Source organism: Mycteria americana, chromosome 1, assembly GCF_035582795.1.
Source record: "Mycteria americana isolate JAX WOST 10 ecotype Jacksonville Zoo and Gardens chromosome 1, USCA_MyAme_1.0, whole genome shotgun sequence".
NCBI lineage: Eukaryota > Metazoa > Chordata > Aves > Ciconiiformes > Ciconiidae > Mycteria > Mycteria americana.
Genome location: NC_134365.1, coordinates 125,115,612 through 125,126,872, shown reverse-complemented (window position 1 = coordinate 125,126,872; position 11,261 = coordinate 125,115,612). Strand labels below are relative to the sequence as shown.

The 11,261-nt window shown below is 43.6% G+C and overlaps 1 protein-coding gene across 2 annotated transcripts in view; it reads left to right on the top strand.

Annotated features, from left to right (window-relative positions):
• Positions 1–8,267: 8,267 nt before the first annotated feature.
• Positions 8,268–11,261, top strand: part of LOC142418250 (ICOS ligand-like) — a 36,939-nt gene continuing 33,945 nt past the window's right edge. The window contains exon 1 of one of the 2 annotated variants that reach the window (XM_075519833.1): positions 8,268–8,383. The gene's annotated coding sequence lies outside the window, so the exon portion shown is untranslated. Of the gene's footprint in view, positions 8,384–10,922; positions 10,956–11,261 lie in introns of those variants that run through there. The other variant, XM_075519825.1, reaches the window with a different exon arrangement.

Below are 11,261 nucleotides of genomic sequence, written 5' to 3'. Positions count from 1 at the left end.
AGACAGCTAGGAGGAAACCACTGAACTTCTGCACCTAGGCAGAAGCCAGGTAGGAAGTTTGCTTTGAAGCTGGAACTGGACCCTAACCCCATCCTGTGAAGGTCTGGATTTACAGCCCAGCGCTCTTATACAGCGCTCACCACACGTTTTACAAAGCGTGCTATAATCTTAATCACTGCACACCCAGATGCTGGGATAGGATAGAGCACTCAGCCTGGAGATACGTAATTGTGTAACATATCTCTGCTGGCTGGAAACTCCATGCAAGCAGTCAGTGTAACTGCACAGAAGTGAGTGCAATGGAGCAGCATACCAAAGCATATTTGAACAGGGATAAAGCGCAATGGAACAGCATGCCAAATGCAGGGCAGATTTTGCCAGGAGATGAGTAAGAAAGCATGCAGATCCTGCAACGAATGCCTGACCTTGTTTGAGTGGCCGGACTGCCACAGACTGAATGCAAACACAATCCCAACGTCACTGCTTTCATTCAGACTATTTACTTTTCCTGGAGGAAAGACTGGTATCCTATCTCCCCCCCACCCCTTGTCAAAGCTAGTGTCACTGTTTACTGCCAAGACAGCATGTACTTGTTTTGCCCTCCTGAGATGCTGCTCCCTGCAGGTTGGCAGAACACCAGCAACTTAATTACACAGACAGTTATTAGAGTCTGCCTGAACTTTCACACCAGGAAAAATTGTGCTTCCTCTCAGGAGACTTAGCTAAAAATCAATACTTTGTTTCTAGATGAAGGCCAGAAAGAGCTGGAGACATGCCGCTATATGCTTCCCCAGTCACGAAGTCTGTGCTCACCCTGCTCTTGTAGTCACAGCCTCAGAGAGGTATTGGGCTATAAGGGCCTTTGGACACTCACAGCATAGCAGCTGTTGCCAAACTAAACAATTTTCCCGCTATTAGACCAATTTCTGATAGGTCAGGGATAAAGGACTGCAGATAGCATCTGCAAAATGGGCACTTTAATTGCTGCTAGTATTCACAGAGTATAACCTTCCAGAAACAAAAAGCCCTCTGCAAAAAAACCCAGCAAGACTGGCTGGAAATGCAGTACTATATTCAGCAAAGCTCACATTTCATCAAGATCAGAAACGGGAGTTCCTTTTCCCCTGGGACTGGAGCACCCTGCAGAGGAGGGGAGTGCTCCCGCCATGGCCACAGCCACTGCAAGAGCAGGAGCTGCACTGGGTAAGGAGCTGGACCAGGACATTTTGTCTCAACACATGCTAACAGTTCAGCCAACCCTGGAAAGTCTCTCTCCTTTAGAGAAGGCATGATCCGAGCTGTAACAGGGATCAAAGTAAAAAAGATTTGTGTGCCTTAAGGAAAGCATTACGATTCATTTAGCCCTGCTTTGCACAAGGGAAGCAAGGCTTGGGGACACTCTAGCCACGGTGGCTGTCAGGAGTTGTGCAAGACACAGATGGCAGACAGGTCTTAAGGTTGGCATGCAGACTTAGATCATGGGGCAGGGCAGAAAACAGATTTAGAAGAAAGCAGAGCCAACAGTCTTCCTGGAAAGCAGCCTAAAGCCTGAACCGTAGGAATGCCCAGGCAACATCTCTGCCATGATAGAGAGTGGCAAACTGAACTCATGCACTTTATATACCCAAAAATGAGGCCTATAGGAAGAGTGTCACTAATGGAGGGCTGCATTCTTGGGTGCAACCATTTCATTGCTTTGAGATGTGCCAGAGATGAAATGGCACAAAATGAGCGCAGAGAGATGAAACGCAACAAAAAGCTTTTTCACCGAATTGTTCAGAGGACTGCAGAGATGGGGGGAAGGCAGCACCAGGAAAGCTGGGAGGGTCGATATACAGGGGCAGGGGGGTGAGTCAAGTCCATGATGACAGTTTGCTTACCACAAGGATTTGCCAAGCACCAACCCCTTGCTGCAGCAAGAGCAGGTGTCCTTGCCCAGCTTACTCAGTCCCTCCCCTGCTCAGCTAACCAGGCAGGCCAGCCCATGTCATTTTGTCTAGTTTGGAGAACAGGAGGCTGAGGGGTGACCTCATGGCTCTCTACAGCTTCCTGAGGAGGGGACGTGGAGAGGGAGGTGCTGAGCTCCTCTCCCTGGGATCCAGTGATAGGATGCATGGGAATGGTTCAAAGCTGCATTAGGGAATAGGCTCCCCAGGGAAGTGGTTACAGCACCAAGCCTGTCAGAGTTCAAGAAGCATCTGGGCAACACTCTTAGTCATATGGTTTAGTTTTAGGTAGCCCTGTGAAGAGCAGGGAGTTGGACTCAATAATCCTTATGGGTCCCTTCCAACTTGAGATATTCTATGATTCTAGAGGAGTTTCAGACTGGACATTAGGAAGCATTTCCTTACTGAGAGGGTGGTCAAACACTGGAATAGGCTTCCTAGAGAGGCAGTCAATGCCCCAAGCCTGTCAGTGTTTAAGAGGCACTCAGACAATGCCCTTAATAACATGCTTTGACTTTTGGTCAGCCCTGAAGTGGTCAGGCAGTTGGACTAGATGGTCCTTGTAGGTCCCTTCCAACTGAACTATTCCATTCTGTGTCTCATTTGTGCTGGGAGGAAAGCAGAGATGCATGGAGCAACTTATGCTTTCAATGCCTCTCAATGCTTGCTGCTATTCCCTAGGAAAGCCCAGAAGCGTCATGGCAAATACAATCACGAACGTGTTTGCAGAAAAAGCATGAATCCTCCCTACTGAGTGTCTGAGATACTGAGCGCTTGGGCAGCCACCCACTACAGGGTATTCTGAAAAAAAGGGAAAAGTGACTTCAGAGAGGAACAAGCAGCTCATCAATCAGCCTGGAAGCTTTGTTGTTTAAGGAATCAGACTGACAAAAGTAGCAAAAGATCAGCTTTGCTCTCATTCCTCTCTCACAGTCAAGCTGAATTCTTGTTCCTGTTTCTGCATGCACATTTAGGTCATTAGGCCTCAGCCATGTATGCGTATTTCCTGCCAAGTATCTCCTATTGCCAGGACTTAAAAGAACATTTCTCATCTTGGACAGCAACACTGCTGACTGTTGCCTCTTCATTTGCAAATGAACATACTTCTTCAATTTTTACTACTCTAGTTGCACCATTAAAGGATCTCAGCAGTTGCTCAAATGGTTTGAAAGCCAACATGAGCACTCATTATTTCTTCATATCCCTGTGTCTGCCTTCATTCTGGGGTAAGGGTCCTAGCCACGTAACATGAACAGACTGTGTTACCTCAAATGAGCGGAAACAACTGAAACCAGTCACAACCAGGAATGCTTCTCACAGACTGGAAAATCTCGGTCTACAGCCAAATCCAATATGGCAATTAAAGTACACAGATCTCAAGTGCTCGCCAGTCTGGTGTAAAGTGTCTTTTTGTTTCCACCTGGACTGACGAAGGAATAAGGTTTAGCAAAATGAAGTAGAGAAGACTAGCATGGCAAGCTACAGCTACTGCTTGTCTATACTGCCTTACCCACAAAAAAACTTGCTGTCTTCTGCTCAGAATGACAAATGAAGTGGAGTTTGCACTTTCTTTCTGAAGTGAGCCTGATTAAGGCTGTTTGTATTATTTGGTTCATCTGATAACAAAAGGGGAGTGGGGAGGAAGAGAAAAACTCCAATTTATTGATAACACCAAGTAAGGTCATCAGTATTAATGATTAGTGATGCATAACAGTCAAAAAAATGTGTGGCTCACTTTTTTGGAGTACTCTGCCAGCAGCATCAGAAGCCATTCTGACTATAAACACAAGCGGAGGGAGAAATACAACTAAAAGAGGAACATCGCAAGGTTACAACATGCTAACATAGCACCAAAGGAAATTACACAGGTCTCTTGTCCAGTCTACAGCAGTACTTAGCTGAATGCAAGTTTATATTCCAGATACTGGAGATTAAGCTATATCATCACTCCCTTCTTCCATCCACTCACCTATATGTGGTGAAAACAGTCTGGCTTTGACTTTGGAAAGCATTCGATTCACAGTGTTTGAATTAGCAGATGTGTAGGCAACTGTGTTTTATGACAAAGCTAGGAAGTTGTCTAAAGTGGATTGCTGTGTTCTGCGGAAAAGGAGACTGTATTTTGCTTCTGTTGGAAGCCTTTCAGCAAACATGCAGGATACAGCAAATTGGGGGGGGGGTGCGCAGGGAGAGAAGAGGAAAAGAAGGCACATTTAAACAACCTAAAAGCAGCATGAAAAAGCTACTAATCATTTGAACACTTCCAGGGACTGAAAACCAACAAGGCATTAGGCAGTGGTCTTTAGTACATGAATAAGCCTAAGGATTTGATGTCAGCTTGGTAGCTTGTCTCAACATAATTATGGTCTGTGTTCAGTCCATCCCAATGAGTAGGAAGAAAGAAAAAAAAATACCAAGAGGCCTGCATGGATGAACAAGGAGCTCCCAGCAAAACTCAACACACAAAAAGGAAGCATACAGAGGGTGGAAGCAAGGGTGGGTAACCTGGAAGGAATAGAGAGACACTGTCCGAGCATGCAGAAACATGGTTAAGAAAGCCAAAGTCCACCTGGAATTGGATCCAGTCAGGGATGTCAAAGACAACAAGAAAGGCTCCTATACATACATAGGAGACAAAAGAAAGGGAAGGCTAAGGAAGATGTGGGCCCACTGCTGAAGGAGACAGGGGACCTGGTTACACAGGACATGGAAAAGGCTGAGATACCGAGTGCCTTCTTTGCCTCAGTCTTTACTAGCAAGACAGGCCTTCTAGAATCCCAGGTCCCAAAGACCAGGGGCATGTCTGGAGGTACGGCTGATACATCAGAGGGTCATGCTGCCATCCAGAGGGACCCTCGACCAGATGGAAAAATGGGCTGACAGGAACCTCATGAAGTTCAACAAGCAGAAGTACAAAGTCCCGCACACAGGGAGGAACAACCCCATGTACCAGTACATGCTGGGGGTCACCCAGCTTGAAAGCAGCTTTGCAGAAAGGACCCTGGGGGTGTGCCGGTGGGTAACAAGTTGAACATGAGACAGCAATGTGCCCTGGTGGCAAAGACGACTAATGGCATCCTGGGCTGCATTAGGCAAAGTACTGCCAGCAGGTGGAGGGAGGTGATCCTTCCCCTCTCCTCAGCACTGGTGAGGCCAAACCTGGAGTGCTGGATCCAGTTCTGGGCTCCCCAGTACAAGAGAGATATGAATCTACTGGAGAGAGTGCAATGAAGGGCCACAAAGATGATGAAGAGACTAGAGTACTTCTGTGCAGAAAGGCTGAGAGAGCTGGGACTGTTCAGCCTAGAGAAGACAAAGCTCAGGTGTGATCTCATCAATGTATGTAAATACCTCAAGGGACACTGCAAAGAGGACAGAGCCAGGCTCTCTTCAGTAGTGTCCAGTGACAGAACCAGAGGCAATGGGGACAAATGAACACAGAAGGCTCTGTCTGAAGATCAAGTAGGTAGCCCTGCTTAAGTAGGGGGTTGGACCAGATGACCTCCAGAGGTCCCTTCCAACCTCAACCATTCTATGATTCTGGGAAAGTTATGGCTGGATTTTGAGAGAACATGAACAAATTGTATAGCCATACCAGCAGCAATCTCCTTCAGGTGACTCAACCAATGCTAAGTTTAACAGGACTATGTTGGAAAAACAGGAAGAGTAGAAAAAAAAAAAATCATTCAGTCTTTTATCTGTCAAGATAAACAATTATAAGCCAGTATTGCACTGCTGCCAAGTCCTCATTTTATTTCATATTTAACTACACTCAGTGTAGTGCAGGGGAACACTAAGCAGTCACAGTACCTCACTTCTGTCACATGAGCAATTAGCAAGCTTGAAAAAAGCCAAAAGACAACCCCAAACCAAAAACACAACCACACACCCCATACATATTGGTGTGGTTTATTCTGGTGAGCAGTCATCACAGATCAGCATGATTTCTTTGCCTTTATCACCAAAAATCAAGTTGAGTAATAGCTGTATGGCCATGCCCTCCAGACACACAACCTTTACTTCAGACCATTAGAAGACACGTCTGACTCCTGTATTTTTGTACACTGAGCAGTTTTGGAAGAATGCATTAGTAATCCAGATCCGCTACCTCCTCCTGCAAGATAGGAGGACAGCAATAAGATGAGAAAAGGATGGAAGGGAAGACACAGAGGATACCTAGGCACAAAGCTGGAGTACAGCAGCCTTTCCATTGTCATTTTTTTTTGCTAGATGGTACTTCAACCACCATGCCAGTGCGCTTCAAAGACCAAATGCAAGAAATATGCACAGTATTTAGTGACATAGGACTTTAAAGGGTACGTACTGAAAAAGGCTATTCAAATCACTGGACACACTGAGGGATTACCTCAGCTGATGGTTTAAATTTAGCCTGGGCTACAGAATACCTTAGAGACCTGTTCCAACCACATACAGAAGGAATTAGCATATGAAGCATTAAGAATACACTTTCAAATTCTTGGTTATGGAGTGATTTTCTTTTACTTGGAGTTGGACATAGCATCTGTGAGTCAGATTCCAACAGTTGTGTTAACTCGGACAATACTTCTGCTTTGATGTAAGAGGAGCTCTTAGAGTAGTATCCTATCAAGGAATGAGCTTTCAGAAGAGCACGGGGGGAAAAAAGAAAACTAATACATCTTTCTCATGACATTAGTGCGGGTGTAGATGGTTTTGGTACTTCATCAGGAATTTTAGTCTTGGAAACCTTCCACTTTTGTGCTTCAGTGCCAGACAGAGAATAACTTCTACAAACTCTCAAGTATTTTCCTCTGCGCTGTCTTACCACTTATCTAATGTGAGTTGCATCAGGCATTCAAAGCTTTCCAAAAGTGAAGTGCCTCAGGAAATACTCAGGATCATCACTGTCACAGGAGAGAATGAGCAATTCCATTACAGCATCATTTGAGTGAGAAACTGTGTTGCTGAAATACTTACCGTGAAGCTGACATTTATCAAGTGTTACTTCTCAAACCATTAAATAGAGTATGGGTGTTTTGTTTGTTTCCTAGCATAATGAGACATGATTTCCTAGAGTTTCTTCAATTATTTAACTTCTGGCTTAATACAAAAAAATTCAGACTTAAAGTTTAAGCAATTTTTTTTGTATGTGAGTGTTACATACCAATATTGAAATTCATCCAGCATGATGAAGTAGCTAGCTCTCTGCTTAACCCAAACAGAGGAGGAGTTGAAATGAATAAGAACAGTGTTTGGAATACCAATTATTTTAAATCCATTGGTATGCCTTTTATGGCATGTTTATACAATGAAAAGTTCAACACTAACAGTGCATTATAGGTGTATACACACACACACACTTCTGAAAATAAACAAAGGGAGACGTCAGAAGGATTCAATTCAATGCAAGAGAGACTACCCAGAAACTGGTAGTTTAAAGATGAGAGTTGAACAGAATCCACCTGATATATTTTTCCATTTCTGATGTATGAGTGCCAAATCATGCAATTATGCAACTATGCGTAACAAAACTCCAATGAAGTGATGGCCATGCTAGCAAATGCACATAGAAAGAAAACTTAAATTCCTTTATGAAATGACATAGCAGAACATGCCAGGCACCCACACAAGTCAACAGCTCAGCAAGATGCAAGCAACTGCTCTCTCAAGGAGAAAGAGAAAGGCTTCTACCACAGCTGGCTCAAAACATAAGGGGTAAACATTGCTCAGTACCTGCGCAGCAAAAGCGGAGAGCCAGTGAAACAACAGTGCTTGATTGCAGAGCAAATAAGAGAGACGGAGCTTTTTTGACAATGTAGAGTTTGGAAAGGTATGCTTAGAAACTGCAAGTGGTAGCCTCTGTGTTCAGGTGTATAGGACACTAAATACATGAATGTCAGTTAAAACTAATTGTAAGAAGAGACATGTTTATTTTTTTTTAAATCATTTTCTTTTCCTAATGGAAAGAACCAAAGTCTCAAGTACCTGCTTGAACTAAGAGACAAGAGTTGTTTCAGAAGCATTACCAAAATCCTTATTCTGAACATCTTCATGTCACACATTCATGCAAAGAAATGCTTCTTGACAGGGACATATGTTTTATTGGACAAAAGGTAGATAGTCCTCCTAGAAAGGACAGCAATACCAGGATGCTGCATTATCATAAGCAGCTAAAGTTTGGGAAAAGATGAAGAGTGAAATAGTGAATGCTCCTGAGTTTTTACCATTGTCAAAGTGGTAGCTAGTAAGTCCTTATGTCAGCTGAGCACACTATAGTGAGCGTCGTCAATAGTTCTTTTTATTCCTCAGCTGACCAAGAAACACAGCCCTTAGATATCTGAGTCATTGCTCCACATCCTGCCCTGCTTCAGCACTTCCTCATTCAGGGCAGAGGCTCCTTGCAGCAGCACATTTGAATCTCAGCACATTCAGACAGGATACTGAGAGATTCCACACAGGTAAGTAAGAGATCAAGTTTTCTATCTTGTACTAGAAAGTGCTAAAACTGCAGTATCTGGGCTATGTCTTTTTAGCTAAGGTCTTTTACAATTGCTTCAGATGATGTGAACATGGGAAAAATGAAAAAGAAACAATCTGGGTTTGGTTGTTTAGTTTGTGGGCTTTTTTCTTTGTCGTAAGTGGCAGCTTGCTGGAAAGGAAAAATACAGATTGAGGGGTTTCCCAGTTAGAACTTTTCAGGTCTGTAATTCCACTCCCCTTTGCTGACTGCCAGCTGGGGTGCACTTTGACTGCAAAATGAGAAGGAAGGCTAAGGCTACCAATAAAACAAAAGGCAGCTTTCACCTGACACCCCAAAAGGCATCTCCGACTAATTTAGTCACCGAGTACAGTTTTGCATTTATTTCTGTTCTTATATTGTTTTGCTTTTCTTTAGTCATTAAACTGACACACTGGCAGAAGTGACTGAATGGGGAGTTTCAGTTTAGTGAAGTTCAGAGAATAAACACTAGGCTGAAAATAAATAATCGCACTTACTGCCTCAAAATGTCAGCTGAGTAAGAGAAAAGGCTCAGACAAGACATTCAGCATACAGTCACACCAAAAACGAAACCCTGGGTAACTTTTCATGTTCTGAATGGTCACTGTTTACAAACTGACAGTGTGTAACAGCAGCTAAAAACCCCTGTACGAGGGGTAGGAAGTCCCATTGTGCTGAGCAGTGCACACACAAAGTCAGTGCTGCACAAACCCCAAGGTCTCTGTTTGCAGCTAGGGAAGAAATCAAGTGCAAGAGTGAAAAGACAAGAAAGAGGGCAAGCAACCGCAGCGGAGGATTTGCCCAAGTCGTGAGTCACCATGGTTTCTGTGACAAGTGTTTGTGGACTTTGAAAAAGAAGATAACAAGATACTGTTGGACAAGTAGGTTTTGGACAAGTAAGTTTCAGATGAACTTGTTGCCTTTGAGTTTTGGTGAAAGGTTTCTATAAGATGAATTAAAAAAAACCCCACAACCACAGATGTACATACCAGTCCATAGAGCAGGGCCTTTAAGACAACTTTTCCATTTTAAAAATCTATTTTTATTCTTGATAGCTTGTCCCTTCTTCAGAAGCAATTCTACCCACCAAGGTAATGCAGGGAGAGAGGAGGGTAGAAGAGAATCACCTGAGAAAAGTACAAAGCAACCGATATCACAAAGCCTAATTTCTCACACCTCTGTGCAAACCTGGAATTCAGGCCCCTCAAGAGCCAGCTCATACCAGACGATTTTGCCTTTTTGAAGACTAAATTGACAGAAGTATTTCACCAGTTGACTAAAACTTAATCCTGAGTGAGCAGGGAAACCACACAGCTATAGATTTCAGTTCTCATGGAATCAAAAATCTTGCTATTGTTTTGAGTTTAACTTGATAATACAAATGCAAGCAATGTAAAGGCAGAGATCACCACAGATTTTTCCTTCTAGAGAAATTAATTAGTTATTTCTAGAAAGGGAGAGGAGGTGGTAGGAAACTTTCATCTCCAAGCCCTCTTTCTGTAATGCAGACCAGGCCACTGAAATATTTACCATGATGAGTACTACAAAAAAGTTTCCAATATGCTGTCTCCAGTTATGAAAGTCCTAAAATAAGACTGCATTGATATATACTACATTCAAGGGAGATCTTTTGGTGAAAGTCACCACTTCTTGACATTTTGTCTGCCGGAGAAGCCATTCGGGGGGGGGAGGGGGGAAGTCTGGGGAAACATTTTACTCTTCAAAAGAAGATAAAACTATATATTATTAAAAAAAGAAAAAAACACCACACACAGAGTGCAGTCAACTCTTTAGGGGGCTTGTTGGCTTTTTCCCACCTTATCATTGTAGATGGCATCTACAGCTTACTGCTAGCACAAGACAGACATGGACCTGTTGGAGCAGGTCCAGAGGAGGTCCACAAAAATGGTCAGTGGGCTGGAACACCTCTCCTGTGAGGACAGGCTGAGAGAGTTGGGGTTGTTCAGCCTGGAGAAGAGAAGGCTCCAAGGAGACCTTATTGCAGCCTTTCAGTACTTAAAGGGGGCCTTGTAAGAATGATGGGGACAGACTTTTTACCAGGGCCTGTAGCGACAGGACAAGGAGCAATGGCTTTAAACTGAAAGAGGGTAGATTCAGACTGGACATAAAGATATTCTTTATGATGAGGGTGGTGAGACACTGGAACAGGTTGCCCAGAGAAGTTGTGAATGCCCCATCATTGGAAGTGTTCAAGGTCAGGTCAGACAGGGATTTAAGCAACCTGATCTAGTTGAAGATGTCCCTGCCTATGGCAAGGGTGTTGGACTAGATGATCTTTAAAAGGTCCCTTCCAACACATTCTATGCTTTTATGATTAGTATTTAAGAATCCTTTGAAAAAATTGAGCTAGTTTCTGTCTCTTACACCACCAGTTACATTCCTTTTCTGAACTGTATTACAGCCTTCCCTCCCACTCAGGACGAGGAGCCTATAGAGCCAACCACCCCCTGTGAAAGCTGAACATTCCTAAACATACACAGATGCCAGTGGACAGAGCTTTGATTCAACAGGTGAGAGAAAGGAGAAGAGGAAAAAAGCCTCTGAACAACGAGATACTTCTATGCCATAGTCCATTAAATATACATACACACACATACTGAATGCAAATACGTACTCAGTTAAATATCTCATTGAACACTGACAGTTTTCAGAGGTAATGTGGGGAAGTATATACATTGCAGATGTATCTACAGTCAGATTTTTCAAAGCAGCCTGAGCCTCAGAGACTTCCAGTCATTGATTTCAGTTCACATCTGCCTGTATGACTTTAAGACAGCACCTCAGCACCTTCAGGCACATCTTAACCGCATGGCAAG